Here is a 20,963-nt window from a genome sequence, read left to right as displayed (position 1 = left end):
GGGCCACCTGCAGGCAGCAGGGGGTGGTCTGTCCGGGCTGTAGCTCAGGGACAGGGCGCGGTGGCCCCCACAGCACACAGGAGCCTGCAGACCCGTGGGCTTGCTCCACACTGTCTGCACCTGGGCTTCATCACAGCAGGGTGGGGTGCAAGGTGAGGGGCCATCTCCGGGTCCCGCACAGCTCCTTCCTAGCATGAGACCAACGTCCTCAGGAAGGAGGGACACTCTTACCTCTGAGTCACTAACACAGCCAGGGGATTTGCTGACCACAAGGTAGGAAATGGGAGGAAAGAGGGAGAGGAATGAGGGGGAGAAAGAGGCACTTTGGAAAAGACAACCAACTTCACCTGGAGGGCCCTGGGGAGCAGGGGCGCAGGTAGAACGGGTGAGGCTAGGGAGAGCCACACGGAAAGTCCCCACGCCAGAACCCATGGCCTGTGATCAGCACCCCTTTGACAGGCAGCGGCACATGAGCTAGCCTCACAAGACCAGGGACCGCCGGCCCACGAGGCCGCGGGGACCTGATCTGGAAGTTAAATGAAGTCATGCGTGCATGCAGCTCGTCCTGAGCCACAGTGGACACCGGCGACCCACGGGCAACTCTGAAATCCCTGTCCCTCGAGTCCCTCGCCCAGGCCTTGGGGCCTTGGGAAGTGGCGCCCAGCCTGCCTGCCAGGTGGCCAGGGCGCAGCCGGGCAGAGAAGGACTCACAGGGCCTTCATGGCAGCCCCTTGGGGAGGCAGAGTGGTCAGGAAGGTCTTGGACACAGTGACACCTGAGCAGGTAATAAGCGTTCACACGCAACCAGGGGAGAGGCAAGGGGCACCCCATTTGTGCAGAGCTCTGGAGCTGGGCAAGGGGGTGCAGTTAATGAGGAAGAAGCAGGAGACGATCCCAAGCTGAACTTCACCCTCAGGTCAAAGAGCGACCTGTGGAGACTGGAAAGGAACACGTTCCTCTCTGGCGTAAGGATGGCGGCTGGTGCTCCCACACAGCGCCCGTGGGAGCCCCAGATAACACAGCAGCTCCTGAGACCGGAGCACAGATAAATGGTGCAGACGGCCTGCCTCCCGTCCGGGAGCAGAGGAAGACACAGAGGTGGCACCGCAGGCAGGGCCATCAGCCCCAGGGCCTCGGGAAGGTGCCAACTCTGCACACCGGTGCTCCAGCCTGCCTAACAAGGCCATGGTGCGGCCTACACCCTGGGACATGCCGAGCCAGGCTTGTGGGGCAGAGTCTAGTCCAGACAACACCTGAGCACGCTCGGGGCCCTGGCATGTGGTAACGGGGCTGCCCCAAAGCGTGGTGGGAAGACGGACTTTCCCTCCATGATACTCAGACTGCTGGGAGCCCCCTTAAATCACACACACGCCTCTCCCCGACACCAGCACGGCTCTGGAAGATCAGAGGGGTACATGTGTAGGAGCAAAACCCTACTGGTTACTGGAAAAAAAATATGAGAAAAGTCTTTATAATCTACACAACCGGGAAGCCATAAAAAAAGGATAAATATTTTTTACTTAAATTTTTTTCATGGCCAGACAACGACAGCACAAAGTGAAAGAAAACAACCCACAGGCATTCATGCCACAGACAAAGGGCTCTTACAGCCGGATGAACACGCAGTTCATCGGAAAAAGAAACACAAATGGCCCCAAACATGCGAGATGTTCAAATTCATTCCTAACAAGAGAACGGATGTCGAAACCGCACTGAGGAACTATTTTTCACAGATCTGATCCGCAGCAGCCGCGGGGTCGACAGCACAGGGGGACAGGACCTCACACGCGGCTGCTGGGCGTGTGAGGTGGCACCGAGAACTTACCAGATCCATGTGGGAATAATGTTCAGCCAGTGTGCGTGTTCTGTGTCCTTTCCCTCCTAAGTGCGTACCCAGGAGAGAACTGGCCACATCTCTCACGGCAAGTGCCACGCAGGTGGGAAAGAGAATACAAAGCTCTTTTGTACTGATATGAAAAGGTCTCTAAGGAGCAACGTTAAATTAAGAAGAAATGTGCACCCGGGGTGCGGGTTGTGCGTGGGAAGCTCCTTCCAGGGAGAACAGGATGGGATGGGGTGTGAGAGGAGACCTGGCTTCCATGTGCTCAGGCACCTGCCGCCCAGGTGGGGCTCCGTGTGGTCAGGCTCTGCCTGGGGGCTTCAGACGGCTGAGTGGTCATCTGAAATGCGAGCCGCCCCGTGCCACTGCCCGGATCCTCTGCAGTGACCCGGGTGCCGGAGCCCCATGCACTGGGGGCAGGGGCAGGAAGCTGGACGTGATCTGCTGAGCAATGGGCCCAACATGCAGGCCAGTGTGCACGGATCCAGAAAACCCGCAGGGACCTGCGACCGCATCCCACCTGCAGCGGGGCCCACAGCAGCTCTGGCTTCCAGCCTGGGCCCAGGACTATTTCAGGGAAAAGGCAACTTCACATCCACGTGGCTGCGGTCAGACGACTGGCCGGCAGATGGGTCCCCTGGGCCCTTGATGTGTCACCCTGAAATGCCTTTCCTGCTGCACCCCTGGGCTCTGGCAAGGCCAGGGCCCCGGAGAAGGGAGATTCTAGCTCGTCCTTGGAGCCTCTGGAGGAGCGAGCTATGAATTTGCTGAGAGAGAAATTGCAACACAGGGAGATACACGGGCTGTGTGCGCAGATTCTCACCACGTGCTCGGTGCTGCGCAGGCACCAGACGGAGGCAGAAATGTGCTGGCGTCAGCAGGAAACATCTGCTGGGCGGCAGCCCAGGCCACCAGGAGGGACACGCCCGCGCTGCACCCAGGACACAGCTGCACTGTCCCCAGATCTGCAGCAGGTGGAGCCTGGCCCGGGGACACCGGTGGCCTGTGTGGGTCCCGCCCCTTGGGCTGAGGCTGCTGTGGGAAGCTGCGTGTCTCTGTGAGTTGGTGGGGGGTGTCACACCCTGTGGCCGTGTGGGCGAGGAGCCCTCGGGTTGTCTGCGATTGGATCTCCCACTCCTTTGCTCACACAGAAAGCATTTCGTGGGCACCGCTCTGCAGCCCAGGCCCCGCTGGACGCTGCAGACTGAGCTGCTCTGGCCAGAGGCCGCGCGGGGCGGTCAGGCCTGGGCGGTGTGGCCAGGGAGGGTCCCCTCAACAGCCCCATGACCCCGTTTCACAGAAAAGGAACTGAGGTGAGGTGACCGGCGTCGCTGTTGGACTCCATGCGTGTCCCCTTCACCCATGACCCTTGCTGTGGGGTCACCGGGAACTCACGGCCCCTCCAGGAGCTCAGAGCAGGTGGGTCAGCGGCCAGGACCCAGCTGCCTGGTTTGGTTGCTCATCCCAGCCCAAGCCCAGGGCATGTCACAGCGAGGCTGACCGTTCGGAGTGTTTGCAAAGAAAGCAGAGGGTCTCTCTCGGGGGGGGGGGGGGGGGGCTTCCCCCCAGCAGCGTGCCCTGGGCACTCCGATGGCCTCTGGGGCCTGTTTCTGTGGGAGGGGCCTGTCTCTGGGTTTCAAATATTTATGCTGCGGCTTATACATGCGGTCTGCTTCTCAGCGGCACCGTGAGGTCCACTCCTTGAGGGGAACACTTTTCATCCAGAAATCCAGCTCTTTGGCTCTAAAGGTCATGGGCCAGGTAAGTGTCCCCCCGACTCTTAGGTCCAGTTTAACCTTTTTTGCCCCCAGCCCTTGAAATTAAAAATTAAACAAGGGACTGAAAACCTCCCCACCGCCACCGGTTCTGAGGGGTGGACGGAACGAAGAGGAGGGAGCCTCAGAACAAAGGGCACTGCCCGCTGAGGTGGCGGTCCAGGGCCCATCCAGGCCTGTGACCTCAGGGTAGTGGGGGGCTAAGGAAAGCACCCTGGGCTCTCGAGGTGCTCTGTCCTTTACAATGTTTCAAGGTTGTCCAGTGTCTTCCGGGAAGGACTGTGGCCACTCCTGTCCCCGGTCACTCCCTCCAATGCCCACTCAGGAGCCTTCTCCCCAAAGCTGCCCTGTGACATGTCCTGGCCCGTCCACCCTCCTGCAGACGCACGGGGGCCTGGCCTCTCTCCCTGGTGGAGAGGAGTCCTGGGGGCCACCGGGAAGGCCTCCCCCCAGAGGAAGACCCTCCCCACACTGCCTGGCCACTGCTGAGGGTGGCCCCACACCCGACCCCTTTCCAGGGTCACAGAGCAACTGTGAGGTGTGTTCACTGGACCCGTATTGGCTGAGTTCTTACAGTTAAGATGCCCAAACAACAAGGCTGGCCACCTGCTGACTGAACACGTGTATAAGGGAGTGGACCGCCCTTCAGTCATTTCAACTTCCCTTGAGGTCATGGCTCCTCTTGTTGGACAAATGTCCCCATCGCACGAGCCCACCAGACTCTTCTGAGTCCGCAGAACCTCTGAGCTGTGCTGCCTTTATCGCCTGCCCGTGGGGAAGAGCCCAGCCCTGCTCCCCATCTCTGCCAGCAAAGCGGGTTGGGACAGGGCACCTGGGCCGGCCTCACTGCTATGCTCTTTTCGGTTGCCGCCCCCTGGGCCCTGCTCCCCAAGATTCCCCTTCCTGTCCTGCTCCCCAATACCTTCTTGTCAAACGGCTTCTTGGAGAGAGAACCCACACCCCAGAGAACCACCCATGTAAGGACACAAATTGACGGTGTTTAGCACATTTACAGTTTGTGTGACCATGACCTACTTTAAAATGACACAGGAAGGGATTCTGTGTCAACAGCCATTGCAACCACTGACATACTGTCCCTCTCTGGGGAAGTTCCTTCTCTGGACATTTCGTATAAACAGCTCTGTACAATACGTGGCCTTTTGGCACCTCCTCATCACTGAGAACAGTGGTTTCTGGCTCCCAGTGCAGGAGCCTGAGATGGTGCCGTGCTCCTCCGGGCCGGTGGACCACGTTCAGCGGACGCATAGCCGTTCCCACATCTTGGCTATTGTGACTGAGGCCACACAAGTCTCCTCCTGCGCGGACCGAGGTTTCAGGCAGCAGGGCCTCCTGCTCCCACCTGGCCCTGGTCCTGCCCACACAAAGTCTCCAGTCGCTGTGGGACCAGTCCCCAGTCCTGCCCAGGGTGACACCCCAGAATGACCCCCAGGGATGGCTGTAATGGCAGACTGAGCACCCGTGGACACTGTCCTGCCTGTGGCAGAATGAACGGAGGGCTCACGCTGGTGGAAGGAGACACAGGGCTCTGAGGAAGGCCTGCTGAGACCCAGGTGGTGCCAGGGTGGGGCCCTCCCAGTGGGGCCCTCCCCTGGAGAATGAATGGGAGCTGCTTTCTGGTCAGCTCCCTCCTCACCAGCATGGGAAGCCCCCTCCTGGGGCCAGCCGAGAGCTGGGTCAGGGCTCCCACGTGTTTGCTCAGCCTCGGCACCTCCTATTTTCACGTTTGGTCGACAGTCACTGGTTTCTCGGTGCTTGCCCGCTGGGGCTGCCCGTCAGCTGCCCGGGCACCAAGAGCCGCCAGGCCCCTGAGGCCACAGCTGTCTGGCCCGGCCGGCGCCCAGGCCACACACCCCTCCTCAACCGCGGTATTTCACGTCTGACCCAGGAGGGGCTGTCTGCAGCCTCCGCACCCTGCAGGCTCAGCTCCGCAGCAACCCCGACGGGCCCCCCGGGGAAATGAAAACCCTGCCGCAGCCTTGGGAGGCCAGCACTGGGGACACGGCCTGCGCCGGCCCGTGACCGTGGCCCAGCAGAGTCCTGGCAGTGGCCACGGGGTTTTGCCCCCCTGGGAACATCCTACTTGCCACAGCACCCCCTGTTGGCCCGGAAGCTCGGGACTGAGCCCCGTGCCTGGCTCCGCAACGGTCAAGGCCTCCGGGGCAGGCCCCTCCCAGCCTCGGGCCTGCCCTCAGCCGCCCCGAGCAGCCCCCTGGAGCTGTGTCCAGCCTCTCCCCAGTTTACTGCTGAGCAGCGACAGAGCATGAGAGCCACGCCAGGGCCTTTTCACCCTTGAACTTTTAGCAAGTTCCTAACACAGCTCGTGACCCTACAGGCTGTCATCACCATTGGGAAGAACAGAATTTCCAAAGCTGGAGAGACTTTCTCCACCATGTTCATACATTTTATAACTTCTCATGCCGCCAGCAAACACCAGCATGGCTCTCACGAGGCCTTGGACGTGCAAGCTCAGAAAACTGGTTCTGGCTCCTCCTGGGTGCCCTTCCTGCTGCCTCAAATAACCGGGGCTTCCAGAGGCAGGGTCCCAGGCCCCCTACCCAACCTCCCAAAGGAAGACGGGTCCCTCGGGGGCGCAGGGCAGCTGGGGCTGTCTTGCCCCGAACTCCCCCTGGGTGGGAGGGTCAGAGCCAGAGGGGAAGGGACACATTCCAACACCCTGCCTACCCCTGGGTTCTCTCCAGGGCCCAGGAAACAGAGGAGGTGTGTGGCCCTCGGAGGCCTTGGGGCTCTGGCCTTAGGGAATTTTGCAGACAGTTTTCTTCTTTTTAATGTAAAATCCACACATAAATTGAACTATTTTAACCATTTTTAAAGTGCACAGTTCAGCGACATTTAGTCCATTCACAACATTGTGCAACCGCCGCCTCTGTCTTGCTTCAAAGTGTGCTCGTCGCCCCAGAAAGAAAGCCTGTGCCGTGAGTGGGCACTCCCCATTCCCCGCTCCAGCTGCCAGTCCGCTTCCACCCCCAGAGCTGCCCGCACCGGTCACTTCCTCCCGATGGCATCACACACCGTGCGGCCTCTGCCCCTGGCTCGGGCCGGGGCCCTTCCTCCCCAGGGCCCAGCACTGGCCCCTGCATGGCAGCGCCACGTCTTGTTCATGGGAGCAACCGGCGTCCCGGATGTGGGCACGGCCCACCAGCTCAGCTCCAGCGGATGAGCTGCCCTCGGAGGAGCAACAGGAGGGCTCCGTGGGGGTCGGAGCAGGCCAAGCGTCTGGCCACCACCCCTCTGTGAAGGTCCCCAATCCATCTCGAGGAAGGAGAGCTGCTGTGGGGTCTCATGACCGATGTGTTGGGCATCGCGGGCGCACGATGGGAGAACAACCAGACTCCATCCTAGCTCGTTTCTTGATCTGCTGATGAATAAACTGGCAGAAACCGTATGTTTAGTCAGTCTCTGCAGGAAGAAAAGCAGAGCGAAATCTGCCTACAACAAGCATAGAAACACTAACACCTTCAAGGGAAAAGGGGCTTTTCTAGACGGGTCCGCGGTTTTCACGGGTGATTGCATTTCACAGGCCCACGGGGAGAGGGGGCGGGAGGTGGCGCCGGCCTCCCAGGAGCGTGGACGCACGCGGGATCGCACCCTTCCTGGCGCCAGGCCAGGCGCCCGGGCCCGGAGCCTTCTGCCCCTCCCTGGAAGCCCCAGAGGCTCCGGGTCTCGTGGGGTGAATGCGTGGCCTGCACCAGCCACTCTGGAGAAACGGGGACCCCTCCTCACAGAGGATGAATGTCCATCTGTTTAGCCTCAACCAGCCTCTGCCTCCACGCCAACCTCGGACCCAGCAGGCGGCCTTGGGGGGGCTGTGCTGCCCACGTGGGGGGGCTGCATCTGAAGTTGCCCTGATCCACATGAATAAGCTTTTCATGGTCCCCCCACGCTGGGCGCAGCCAGAATGTCACATGGTAATTAGCAGCAGGCCCGCTCTGTCCCTGGCGATATTATCATCAGACTTCTTGAGTTTCAAAGTGAGCAGCCGACGCGGAACACCGGGCAGACCGGCCTCCCAGACTGGCCTGGCGCGGCTTGAATGGCCGAAAGCCTGGGGCTGACCGGTGGCTGGAGGGGAGGGCAGCCCCGTGTGGGCGGGCTGGGCCGACGAGCTGCGTGGGTGACGGTCGCCAGGGACCATCAGGGGGGCTGGAGCCCGGGCCCTCACCCCTCGCCCTGTGCCCTTTCCACAGACCAGAAGACGGCTTTGCATCTTGGGTGCTGCCAAGGGGCCGGTGGAAGCCACCGCGACAGCACCCTGCTGGCCTGTGAGCCCTCAGGGAGCCTGCGTGCTGTGCCCAGGGCGGGGCCTGCCCCTCTCCACACCCTGGCCGGCCGTCTGGGCCTTCGTGTGAAGGAAAGAAGGGGAACAGCGAGGTGCTCACTGGGCGCTGTTCACAACCCAGGAGAGACGCCCCGACTGCACCCACGGGGCGCGTCCCAGGCAGCCATCAGCCTTTGTTCGAGGTTGTGGAGCTTCGTCTGCATGACCTGAAATGTTAAAAATCCACCCGGGAAAGAGTAGCTGCAGCGCAGCCCTGAATTTGAAAAGCCTGAGAAGACGCATGCATATGTAAGCGGAGAAAGGATCTGCGGGAGATTACACAGACCCTCCGGGGCCTGAACAGCAGGCACTTTCACTTTTATTTTCATGAGCAGAACAATGGTCATTTTGTGATTTTAGAAAAGCCCCTCAAATCTGTTCTCAAAGTGGGTTAAGGAGTCCCCCCACATCCCCTGACTCAGGGCAGGCCATGCCACACGTCCCGGAGACACAGCACCGTCACGGCAGCAGACCGACATGCCTGCTCATGCCCACACACACATGCACACATCCCCTCACACGTGCTCACACGCACATGCCCGAACATGCAGGCGTACACCCACAATAACCAGGTTGTAGCATCTCGCAGGGGTGGGGAGAGGACCTCTCTGAGGTTCCACTCAGGTCCCTCCAGGCACCTTTGGCTCTGGCAGCTCTTGGGGACATTGTGCCCTGGGGGAGGGTCTGGACTCCAGGGTCCCCCTCCCCCAACCCCACCATGTGCCGTCCTTGGGTCTCTCCCGGAAGCCCCTCCATGACACCGGTCAGCTCTCCTGTGAGTTAGACTTTGGGAACATTTGCTCCTGCGTGGCTGCTGCCACTTCAGAGTTCTGCCAGGTCCCACTCCTCTCAGTGAGAAAAGACCCTGGACAAACTGAAAGGAGCCTGTGGACAGGCCACCGGGAGCTCCTCCCCCAGGAGTGCGGTTGGGAGTCCTGTCCCCTCTTTTCCGCAAGGTCTCAGATGGCTCCCACCTTCCCATCCACTTGCCCGTCTAGCTGCCAGGCTGCGGAGGACACATCAGAGGACGAGGGGACAACTCCGGGACTCGTCACTCTGTTGGGTGGGTCTCGGCCCAAAGGGAGGCTGGACCAACCAGGGACAGCGTGGGTTGGAAGTATGTTCCAGCCCCCAAATCCTGAGTCCATGGCCCACTTTGGAAGGGTGAGTGTGTGCTGTCCTGGTGGCCGGAAGTTAGCAGGCAGCAGCAGGGCACAAACCACAGGCCGGGGGCAGATGGTCACCGGTGTGGGGAGCCCCGGCACCGGGCAAAACTACAGCCCTTGCAGGACCGTCCCTTAAGCATTGACCCTGAGGAGATGAGACCTCCCTGTCCCCACCCCTCTTCCCCAGGGCACACGCCCGCTCTCTCCCTCTCTCCCTCCATCTCTCTTTTCCAGAGCACCTGCTCCTGTGTTCCCTCATCCGTCCCTCAAGGTGCACCCCTCTCTCCCTCTTTCTCCTAAGCTCCAGGGACCCTTCTACTACCTCTGTAACTTTCTAAATAAACTTCCCCTTATAGTTTGAGTCCCTTGGCTCTGAATTCTTTCAAGCCAAACTCAAATACTGAGGTTGACGGCCTAACTCACCGCTAGTGCCTGGTGCCATTTTTCTGCCGCTAACCTTTTGTCTCTAACAAAAGAGCGTACAGTGTTCACACACCCCTGTTCACGGCGGCATAATTCACAATCGCCAAAATGTGGCAACAGCCCAAGCGCCCAGGCACAGACGAGCGGGTCAACAAGGGCGGTCCTTCTACACAGCGGGCTCTAGTCAGCCTTCAGGAGGGGGTTCCGCCACCTCACAACACGGACGAAGCCTGGGACATCATGCTGAGCAGAGGAGGCCTGACCCAGAGGACAAGTGCCACGCAAGGTCCTGGGACAGACAAAGTCACAGAGACAGACAGTAGAGGATGGCGCCAGGGAATGGGGGCGGGGCAGTTAATGTCCAGGGGCCAGTGAGAGAGTCCTGCACAGGGCGGTGCCGTGCTGGGCCACAGCGTGAACGTGCTGAATGCCACCGGACGGCACACCCGCCATGATGACGGGAAACTTCACACTGTGTGGACTTTACCACAATGCAAACACTTTAATACACGTGTGCCCCTGGGTGTGTGCATGCACACACGTGAGCATGCACGTGGAAACATAGCTTAAGCAATTCTGAAAGAAATTCACCTCCAGAAAGTTAGCGAGCCGGCTCTGGGCGGTGAGTCCCTAACTCCCAGGTTTTCTAAACGGGCGGCGGCCTTTGCCCGAAGGAGGAGGAGCTGTAAAGCGCACATCACCCCACACTCCACACAATGGGGTCATTCAGCCCCTCTGCCCACAGCCAGCACACCAGGCGCTGGTTCCGCCCCCACAAACCGCTGGCTCTGCGCCACCCCTCCAGGCTACAGTGCGCCCCCCGCCCCGGTCACGCTCACCCCACACCCGCGGTCCTCCCCTTCGGCCACCCACACCTAGTGCCCTGGAGGGCGGTGGGGGCACCAGCCAGCGTCTCCCATCTCCCGCAGGGAGAGACGCTCGCCCAGCAGTGGCCCTTTGCTGCTGCCTCCGGTCTTAGTAACATAAACAGAAGCGTATTCCCCAAACGCATAATTATCTTTCGATGAGGCGCATTTTTGGTGCGTGGCCATGCCTCAGTGGCAGGACCCCAGACTGTCTTCCTGCATTCCTGGGCCCTGACAGCACCGCGCGTGGCCTGCTGTGCTCGGCCAGATGTGTGCGGAGCTGCCCGCGCCGCCTGGCCCAGCTCGGGGCAGGCCAGGCATGGCAGGCAGGGGCGGAGGCCCAGGGGCAAAGGGACTGCCCAAAGGCACCACCCGTCAGCGGTCCCAGAACATGGCAGGGACACCCTGGTGGCAGGACCCTGCCCCATGATGTCCCGAGTGCCTGAAGTCCTGGGGTACAGCCCTCCTTCCTGTTCTGAGAGGAGAGGCCCCACCAGCTCTGGGTCCAAGGTGGCCAGCAGGACTGGGGAGGATGCTTCCTCCTGGCCCGGTGTGCATGGCCGCCCAGGGGTTCTGTACGGCAAGGCCAGCGAGTGAAAACCTGTTCCTCAGTCTGCTCCGGCCTGGCCATCAGGGACCTCTGGGTCAAGAGGCCGTTGGGACCAGCAGGGAAGGGATGACTTGACCTGACAAGAGCCCACCCAGGCGGGTGGACATTGCCCTAGGAGCCCCCAGAGCCCTTCCTTGGGGCCTGGTGGCTGAGGCCATTGTCCTCTGAGCAGTCGAGGACTCTGGGCGAGGGGAGACCTGGCAGTCTCTGCTCAGGGCCCCCCCCACATCACTGTTCTGAGTGCTGGATGAGAAGCCTGAGCCACGCCCTCAGCTGTGTGGCCTTGGGCAAGTGGCTCACCCTCTCTGAGCCATGGCTTCTTCTCTTTGGAAATGAGGGTGACGATAGTGCCTGTCTTGTTCGGTGGATGTGCCAACAGAATGTGGGCCCCAGCACGTGCCGGGCACCATTCACTCAAGTCCTTGTGCTGGAAATCGGGCCGTGTAAACGGGGCTCGGAAGACAGGCGGGTCTGTCCTGTCGGCTGAGAAGGCGGGGGCTGCAGCCCTCTGACCCTGGCTTCCTGGTGGTGCAGCCCTGGCGGGCGTCCCCACCCTCCTTCCAGACCGCTCTCAGGGTGCCTCGGCTCCCGTTCAGAAGCTGCCGCTGAGGCAAGAGGCCCCCACTGACCGGTGCCGGACGCGTGCCGCAGGCACGGTCCCAGCAGGGCCAGGGTTGGCCTCCTCAGCGTCGCAGCGGCTCGCTTGTCCTTCTCTTTACTTTTTACTTCTCTGACCTTTCCAGCTTTACTTCCACAACATGTTTTCCATGTTTGCATGAGATTTTAAAGCTGTGTTGTTAAAACCCCTGTCCCTTCTCCTTAGCAAACCCCACGGTCAGACCCCCCCCCCAGCTGTGGACAGTGGCCACCATCCTGCCCTCCGACCTGCTGCTGCCGACGCGCCCCGCCCTCCTCTCCCTTTGTCGGGGGTTTCTCCTACGCAGCTGAGCCCGCCTGGAACATTCCGCGTTCGCCACGGGGCTCCCTGGAGGGACAACAGGTGACAGCAAACGAAGGGAACCGGGGCCGGGGAGAAACTTCACACAGCCTGCCCCCCTCCATGACTCGGACGTCCCGTGTCAGCACTTACTACTCGGACACCCGGAAGGAACCCCAGGAGGAGCCCAGAGGCGGGGCTGGAGGCCGGGACGCCTCTGTGTCCCGAGAGACCCTCACACCATCCCTGCCCCCCCCACGGGGCGTGATGGAGGCAGAGTGGACCCTGCGCCCAACAGGGGCGTCTTCTACCTCCTCCTTTGTGGGCCCAGCCACAGTGTCCCCGCCCCACCCCGACCAAGCTGCTGGGGTCCCAAGCCTGACAACTCCAGGAGTCCTTGCTCCTCACTCCTGAATCCAGCAGACCCACCAAGTTGGCCCCTTGGCCATTCCCTTCACCACACTTTCTGGGGTCTCCTTGGATACTCAGAGCTGTACTGAAGTCCAGGTGCCACCCAAGAGGGTGGGGGGTGGGAGCTCACTGTCAACCTCCCCACGGACCCCCAGCCTGGACTGGGTCGACCAGCTCAGGGACATGCAGTGTGGGGTATCTCATCACCTCGCGGTGAGCAGGTCTCAGCCGTACGTGTCCCACCCCTAGCCCTGCATGACCCTCTCCATCCTGGTCCTGACGGGACGCAGGAGCTCTGGGCAGCTCCTGTGAAGGCATTGGGGCCACAAGCCTTCCAGGTTCTCCCACAGACGCGTTTGCCCAGGTCCCCAAACACCCCCCACCCCCCACCCCCCAGACCATCTTCATCTTCTGCCCTGGCCATTGCTGGCATTCAGCTCAGGGCCGCAGGAGAGTGACCAAGCCCCACTGCCCCAGGCCTCAGTTCCCTCGCCCTCCAGACTGCCTCCCGGCATAGCCCCAGGCCTGCTGACTGCACTGTGACCCCACAGACGGTGGGGAGAAGGCAGAGGGTGTGCCTGCCGCGAGCCCTCGCCTGGCTCCCCAGCAAAGGTCCTGTCCCAGGACACCCCTCACCTGCGTGGGCCACACTCATGCCCCTGCCCTGCACAGATTGCCAGGCTCCCCCACGGTGCCACATATCCCGTGCCTGGTCCTCAAAGTGGCAGGTGCAGGGCCTCAGGCGTCACCACTCCACTCAGAGGAGGGGCACAGAGGGCCTGCCTCCCTGCTGACCAGTGGGTCTGGGGCATCGGGGAGTTTGCCCCATCTCCTTGGCCCTCACCCACCTGGATGGGCTTGGAGGGTGGAGGACAGCTGTCAGCATCGGGCGGCCAAGATTGAGGAGCAGGACAGCGGAGTCAGCCCCTAGCTCCCCCGGACCTTTCGCAGGTATCCAGGCACGCTCACATCAGGCTGGACGCTGCGCATCTGGGAGGCGGGCCGCTCACGCATCTCGGCGGAGGGCCCGCCATCTCATCGGGAAACACTGAGACCCGGTGCCGCCTTTCCTGTGCAGGTGGAAGCAGAAACGCGTGGGCAGGAGCTGGGCCCTGGATGGAAGTGCTTCCACCTGGGGACTCAGGAAGGCGGCTCAGGAGAGGCACCCCGACCCCCCTCGCCGGGTGGAACTTGATAAGCACATAACGCTGAGATGCTAATGGCTTGCACATGTGCAGCCAGCCTGCATCCTGCCTTTTCCCTTTGATATGGTATCAAATTCGGGTGTAGGTGGGAGTTTGCTGGGGAGGCTGGGAGCCAGTGAGGGACAGCGATCCCATCCTCACACCTACAGGGTGGGGGGCAGAGGCCACGTGGCTTCCGTGGAGACTGCTTGGGCAGAGGGGATGGAGGGGCCATGTGGACCTCCCTGTGTTTTCTTTTGCAAAGGCTGCCTTCCCAGGGCCTCTGGTCCCCGGGGTCTCAGAGCCATGCAGGGAAGCCACTGGAGGGCGGGCAGGTCCAGGGCCGGGACTTGTGCAGCCTGGACCAGGCTCTGGGATTGACCTCCAGCCCACGAGAAAGCCCCAGACAGGCTACACGCAACACACATGTCTGCGCCCCTCTGAAGCCGGGCAACCAGGATGCATCTGCACTGGAAGGAGGAGGGATACGGCTCTCAGGATGGGGGGTGGAGGCAGTCATCAGCTCCCCAAGGAATCACAGCTGTTGGAACTCCACCAGCGTCACATGCGACTTAGGCCCCCAGACCCTGGTGCCTGCATGGGACGTCAGGCCCAGAGCCACCTGACTGGTACTTCCGAAGCCACACCAGCCCAGCCCCTAAGTGGTGTTCCTGATGTGTGCACTGCCCCGATCCACACCCCCCCATATCCCCCAACCCCCACCCAGCATTTCAGGCAAAGGCCACGTCCCATGGCCGTCATCTTAGGCAGCCAGCTCAGGGCTGCAGCTGGCATTGTCCTAGCCAGTCCTGTCCCATTACCAGGATGCTGGCTATTCATCCAGTCCCAGGGCTCCCCTCTCCTCGGCTCTGGCTGCCCTGGCTGGGCAAGCCTCCACCTTCCACCATTTGGAGCCCTTCGCTGGCCGGGCGGTGAAGGCCGGACCCAGGCACTGGGCGCGTGAGAGAACCTTAGCAGAAACCCAACGGGAAGGTTTCCCAGGGTCACACCAGCAGAAGAGACATGTGGACATGAAGAATGCTGTGCCCCCGCCCCAGGGGAAGCAGACACACCCGTCTTTGCTCACTGTGGTTTCTACAGGTGGGCAAGGACGGTGTGTGCGGGCAGCAGAGAAGGACGTCCAGGACCCAGCCCCCAGTGCCCCCCGGGGTTTGCTGTCCGACTCCTGCTTCCACATGCAGGCGTCAGCACCTGCCCGCTGGTCCTCACAGCCTCCCCAGGGTCTGGGGTCCCCTGCCTTGCTGGCTTTGGCGTTTGCTGGCGGGACTGGCCCACGATGCACTACAGTGTCACCAGCATCCTGACTGGCGCTGGGGGACCTACCAGCACTGCCCCACCCATTTGACTGGCCAGGCTCTGGGGAGACATCCAACAGGGCGACGTGGGAGAGAGTCGGCTGGGTGCTGCCCCAAGCCCCGTGCAGACCCTGCAAGCACCCACTCTACTTCATGAGCCTCATCTCCTCGGGTCCTGCACACGCACACACACACACACACACACACACACACACACAGACACATACTCACACACACACACCCGGGCCTCCACTGGGGCCCGACCCCCTCCACCAGACCCCCGTGGACCCTGGACGCTGTCGCAGTGCTCAGGCGGAGCAGCAGGAGCACACACAGCCACTGGCGGGCCGCCCACTCACGGCCAGACACCAGTTACCTGGGGTCAAGACCCCCCCCCCCCCCCGCCTGCATTCTCTCCATTTCCCTCCGCTTTTGCCGGAGCTCCGTTTGGACATTTTGGTCCTGTCAGCAGAGCTAAAAGGGGAAAGGAAGGCGTTTGCTGTTTCTGGGCTGGAGCCGGGCTCCACGCCCTGTGCCCTGTGCCAAGCAGGGTGGGGCTAGGGGGCCCCCACTACCTCCTGCCCCAGCACCGCAGTCCTGGTTCCCAGGCCGCTGAGGCAGGGGGGCCGCAGCGGGGCCAGGGTCCCCCCAGGTCTGCCACGCGGGGGTGTTGGCGGGGAGCCTTGTGGGCTCTGGGAAGGCAACACCCAGACACGGCGGCTCCTTGACGCCCACCCGCCTTCCTGACCCAGATCTGATCCTGTTTCTCTGCCCTCCCCTCACACAGAGCCTCGGGGGTTTTCTTTGTTTTTTTTAGCATTTTTTCTTCTTGCCCCTGATCAGATTGATGACTATAAAGTACGTGGCTTATAAGCAAAATTCATTTGAAGATGAAATTCCAAACCCTCAGCCACAGCAACCTGGCTACACGGGAAACACACCAAAACTTGGCCCCCACCCCACGTGACTCCTGCATGGGGTGCAATCCCTAGAGCCCTGTCATTGGCCAGTGCAGCTCCCTGTCTGCTCCTGCCCCTCCCAGCCCCTCAGGGGGACATGCACCTGGGACTGAGCATGGGAGGATGGACCAGGAGGGCACAGCCCCGAGACTGGGATCCTGGCCCTGCAGCCCCCTCTGGACGCTCAGCCGTGCGGGGCCAGCTCCTCCCTCCAGCCAGCTTGTCTCCAGGACCCAGTGTCACGTCTGGGAAGGACCAATGGCTGACACAGCTGTCTCCATTTCTGGACAGGGATACAGAGCTCCTGAGGACACCGGGGGTGGCCAGTGGGACTGGGGTCACAGGGACCATGGATGGGTGAGCCAGGACTCCCTCCCTCCCCAATATCCCTCAGACTTGCATACACATACACATGGACAAACAATTGCACACACAGACTCCTGTGCTGTGATTTCTCTCTGTGGATGGCGGCCCATTTTGTCCTGAATCCTCAGTGCAGGGAGACATGGCCAGGGCCGAGGCGCGTCCTGCAGAGAATCAGATCTGGAGCCTCCAGATCTGTCGAGGGAGGTCCAATGTCAGGATGCGTGCACGGGTGTACATATGCATATGCATGTGCGCGTAGGTATGTGCATGAGCACTTGTACACACACCTGCGAGCACATCTGCCTCTGTGAGCATGTGTGTGCACACATACGTGCAAGCACACACGTACATGAGCACTGTGTAGCTGCAAGCACAAGCAGACCCAAACATGTGTGGTCACACAACACACGGTTGTGTGTGGATGATCATGTGTGCGTGCACGTGGGCACACGTGTTGTCATTTGTCCCACGTGCATGTGACCGCATGTTTTGTGCATGCATGACTGGGCATGTGTCTGGCTGTGGGTGCATGTAAGCTCTGACACGTGTGCGTGTGTGTTCATTCATTTGTTTCTGCCTCCTACCACTCCTGTCTCCCCCCCCCCATGTCCGCAACGTGAATGACCAGCTGCCTCCGCCGCCGCCTCACTGAGTGGCTGTGGGCACTGACCACACTGGCTGTGCGTGTCCTGGCCACCGAAGCAGCGTTTCCCCAGCCTGCTCTTCACAGCATGAAGAGAGCCGCCCCTCATGACAGTCAGGGAGCCGCTCCCTTGGAGGCTGGGCATCTCGATGCCTGCCTTTCGTGGCAAAACAGCCTGGCCCAATGACCTGTGACTTTCCTTCTGAGAAGAGAGGGGGCTGCAGGCCGCTGGCCTTGCACGTGGACCCCACAGAACTCTGGTGTAAACTAACTCGGGGGCTGACACATCCTGGGATGAAAATCTGCCAACTGACCTCAAGCACAGGGTCAGGCCATTGCGCTCACCCGTGAGCCCTGACATCCCCTGACCCGGCGGGGAGACCTGCACCGTGACCCATGGCCACCAGGCCACCAGGCCCTGGGGCTGCGAAGGGAGCCGGGTTGGGAAAAGGCCACATAAGCAGCATAAGCTTCACTTTCCCTGAAGGGCCGAGACAGGAGCACGCGGAGCTCAGGGACCCACACCCAGGACGTCCCATCTCCATCCGTGAGACTGTGGTTTGCTCAGGTGGATGGTGGTCCCGATGGGGGGTCCGCCCTCAAAAGTGCCGAGGACCACGGGGCCACTCTGCGGTGAGGCCCCTCACCCTCCTGGGTCCTGAGCAGCTGATGGGGTGGGGGGCTGGGGGAGGGCCAGCCTTAGGACAGGGAGGTGCCTGCCTTCCCCTAATGGGGGCGAAGGGCTGACGGGCTATCAGGAGGGGCCTCTTCCTGGAAGTCTCAGCAGCACATGTTGATGAGACGCCATGGAGGGTCAGAAAATGCTGTTTGGTGGGGAAAATCCCAGTCCTCACATCCTGATGTGGGGCCATCCCAGGGGCAAAACCAGCTGAGACCACAGCAGGGACACCACCCCCCTGTGTGAGTGGGGTCTTCAGTGAGTCCAGGCCAGCCAGGTCTCTGCCGCCACTCTCTCCTGCCACATCTGAGCCAGGTGTGCAAGTGAGTGGCGTCCCCAGCAGACGGGGCGTGGCCAAAACACAGGGCACGTGGGGCTCCGCCAGGTGACAGGCAAGCTCCTGATACCTGACCTCAGAAGAAGAGGAGCCGGGGGTGCTGGGACCTGCAGATCAGGGGAGAGTCTTGGGGACAAGAGATAGTGACAGGGAGAAGGTTCGGGACATGTAGGACCCAGGAGGGGCTGCCCACAAGGGAAAGGGTCCGGGGCGCTGGGCAGAGGGAGAGCCACGGGGGGGCCTAGTGGGCATCGCGGAGGCCAGAGGAGGGTCCCCCGTGCTGTCTGGATTGAGAGGTGGACTCAGGACAGGTGAGCCCAGGTGTGCAGGGTGCGTCCCAGAAACGACGCCCAGAAGCAGGCGGCTGCAGGAGCTCAAAGGCAGCAGGTTACAACGTAGCATTAGTCAGCAAAGGAGCGAGGGAAAATGCCTGCAAGAGGGGGCGGGGCACCAGGAGGGGCCGCGAACGAGAGAGGCGGGGAAAGAGATCAAGTTCTTACAAATCAACGGGGAACGTGTCTGCCTGAGGGAGTGATGGCCCCTCACGCTGAGACCCTGATGAGAGTTATGAGCCTGTCTCTAAAAGTGCATGTAGACATATAATAGCACACACTTTAGGGGAGCTTACCGGCACCCAGCGCCACCGGGAAAACCCTGCCAAGCCCGCTCGAGCCCGGCAGGCAGGTGCATTGCTGTGTTAGTCCTGCACAGACTTGTTGTGGCTGAAACAGCAGCTTATGATGCTCAGCCCTCGAGGTCTGAGGTCTGACCCGGGTGCCCCTGGGCTGAGCCCTCCACATGGGAGCGCCTGCCTCCTGCCGGTTCAGCGCCTGGAGGCCTGCGACCCTGGGCTCTGACCCTCCCTCCACCCGCTCAGCTGCAGCCTCAAGCGGAATCCTTCTCGGCAGGCCCCTCTGGCCCTCCCGTCCTGCCTTCTGCCTCCTTTTCTCTGGGCCCCTGTGATGACATTGGGCCACCAGACGGTCCAGGACAATGTCCCCATCCCTGAGTGGCCGTCGTTTCCCTTTGCTGCGTGAGGTGACATTTCCAGCCTCCAGGGTTGGGTGAGAACATCTCTGGGGCCACTCTCTATGGACACAGGACAGTACCAGATGACAGGTGTGGATCACATACATGGAAACATGGCCCCTGGGCAGACATCACCGAAATGCAGGCTGTCAGCCGGAGATTCGTGGGCTCAGTGGGCCGAGCGTTCTCTCAGTGCTGACAGGAGGAAGAAGGCCAGAGGGGAGCCCAGGCCAGAGGGGAGCCCCAGGCCAGAGGGGAGCCCCATAGCTTTTCTGCCACCCACCCCTCCTCCTAGGCCTCAAAGGCAAGTCTCCTCCTCCCAGAAACCAGCCCAGAGCTGGGCCCTCAAGGCTCCCGTTTCGCCCCACCCACCCACACTCTCTAGCCCACGAGGTGTCCAGACCAGTGGGAGAGGCCAGGGCCAGGGACCCTCCTCATGTTTCCATCGGGGGGCAGAGAAAGCACCCAGGCTGCCCCTCTCCCAGCACTGGAGGGGGTCACAGGCAGAGGAGGGGCTGCCGGGGGCTGCCGCAGACCTCGGGGCTCAGAAAGTGTGTTTTCCTGATTTTGATGGCATCGGACAAGCCCGACCAGGGCTCTTCCCACCACATGTGCCAGGAATGGGGCCTCCAGGGTCACTGAGGCCAGGAGAGTAAGGGCAGCCCCCAAACCTGCAGGGGGAGGGGTCTCAGGGCTCAGTGGGGGCCGTGGCCAGGCGCTCTGGGGATGGGGGTCGTGCGATCTCGTCCCACAGGCCCCGCAGTGAAGGAAGAGGGGAGGCCGGGCTTGCTGCCGGCAGCAAGGGGGATGCAGGAAGGGCCAGTGGCCAGTGGGGCTTCGGTTGGGCAGGAAAAGGTGGGATCCGGAGCTCACCAGCCAGGACCTGGGGGCTCCTACATGCCTGCCCTTCAACCTCGGGATGGAGCCCAGAAGGTTCTGTCCCCACAGTGACAGAACCAAATCCACGGGCCAGAGCCACCGGCCCACAGAACAACCCTCCAAGGGCCTCCCCAAGAGCCTCCCCTGGTCCCTGAGGGCTCCACGTGTGGGGGGCTTGGGGTGTGCAGTGGCCTCAGATGCCAAGGAGGCTCTGGACAAGCAGGAGGGGTGGGTACAGGGGCTTTGTGTTCCCTTAGAAACGGGGACCTGCCAGCCCCGCCCCACATCGAGCAGCCCTGGACCGCGGAGGGTGTTGTTCTGGGCACTGAGCTCACCGGCCCATGGAGAGCCAGGCTCCTGTCTGCCAGGCACCCACCTGCAGGCTGCACCCCCGTGCCAAGCCCCATCCCCTCCGCAGCCCAGGCAAAGGCAGACACTTCCTCACCTGTCCCCCTGTAGACTCTCCCACGGACTGAGTGCTGCTGGTCACCGGACATCAGGCACCAGCTCCTCAGGGCAGATCCCATGATCCCCCCCGCCCCATGTTAGGAGGAACGCCAGCCCCGAAACCGAAACCCAACATTCTGGTTCTGCAGCCTGTGCCGCCCTGCAGCCTCGGGTGTCAGTCAGCGGGGTGGGGCCGGTGCAGAAGCCCAGAACAGCCCAGGAGCAGGCCAGCGTCCCTCGTGTGGTGGGTCAGGGGGTCGGGCCACCTTCTGCTGCCACACGCATCCTCCTGCCATCAGTTACCAGCCACAGCGGGACTTGTGCCTGTCACCAACCAGTGGCCTCAGGTCACCACCCTGCTTCTTGTGCTTCTTGCGGTGCAGGTGTCAAGCACCTGCTTCTTGCTGTGACATGCATGAGCTCACAGTCTCATGCCAGCACACACCTGAGCCAGGGCACACCTGAGCCGGCACATACCGGAGCCAGGGCACAGCTGAGGCAGCACACACCTGCCCGTGCGCACTGACCACCGGGGGCCTCTCCCAGGTTGCCCATCGGTCTCAGCAGCTGCCGAGAAACCACCTGGCTCAGGTCGTATTACTTGACAGCCAGTGACCATGCGCTGGAGCAAATAGGGTCCCCCTAATTCATATCTACCCAGAAACAGGGAGTGTGAACCTACCTGGAAATGGGGTTCTGCAGATGCAGTGAAGCTGCAGCCACTGGGGAGGGCCCTGGC

This window comes from Furipterus horrens, unplaced genomic scaffold (genome assembly GCF_987537825.1).
Source record: "Furipterus horrens unplaced genomic scaffold, mFurHor1.1.pri manual_scaffold_11, whole genome shotgun sequence".
In the NCBI taxonomy this organism is placed as follows: Eukaryota; Metazoa; Chordata; class Mammalia; order Chiroptera; family Furipteridae; genus Furipterus; species Furipterus horrens.
This window is presented reverse-complemented; position numbering follows the sequence as displayed.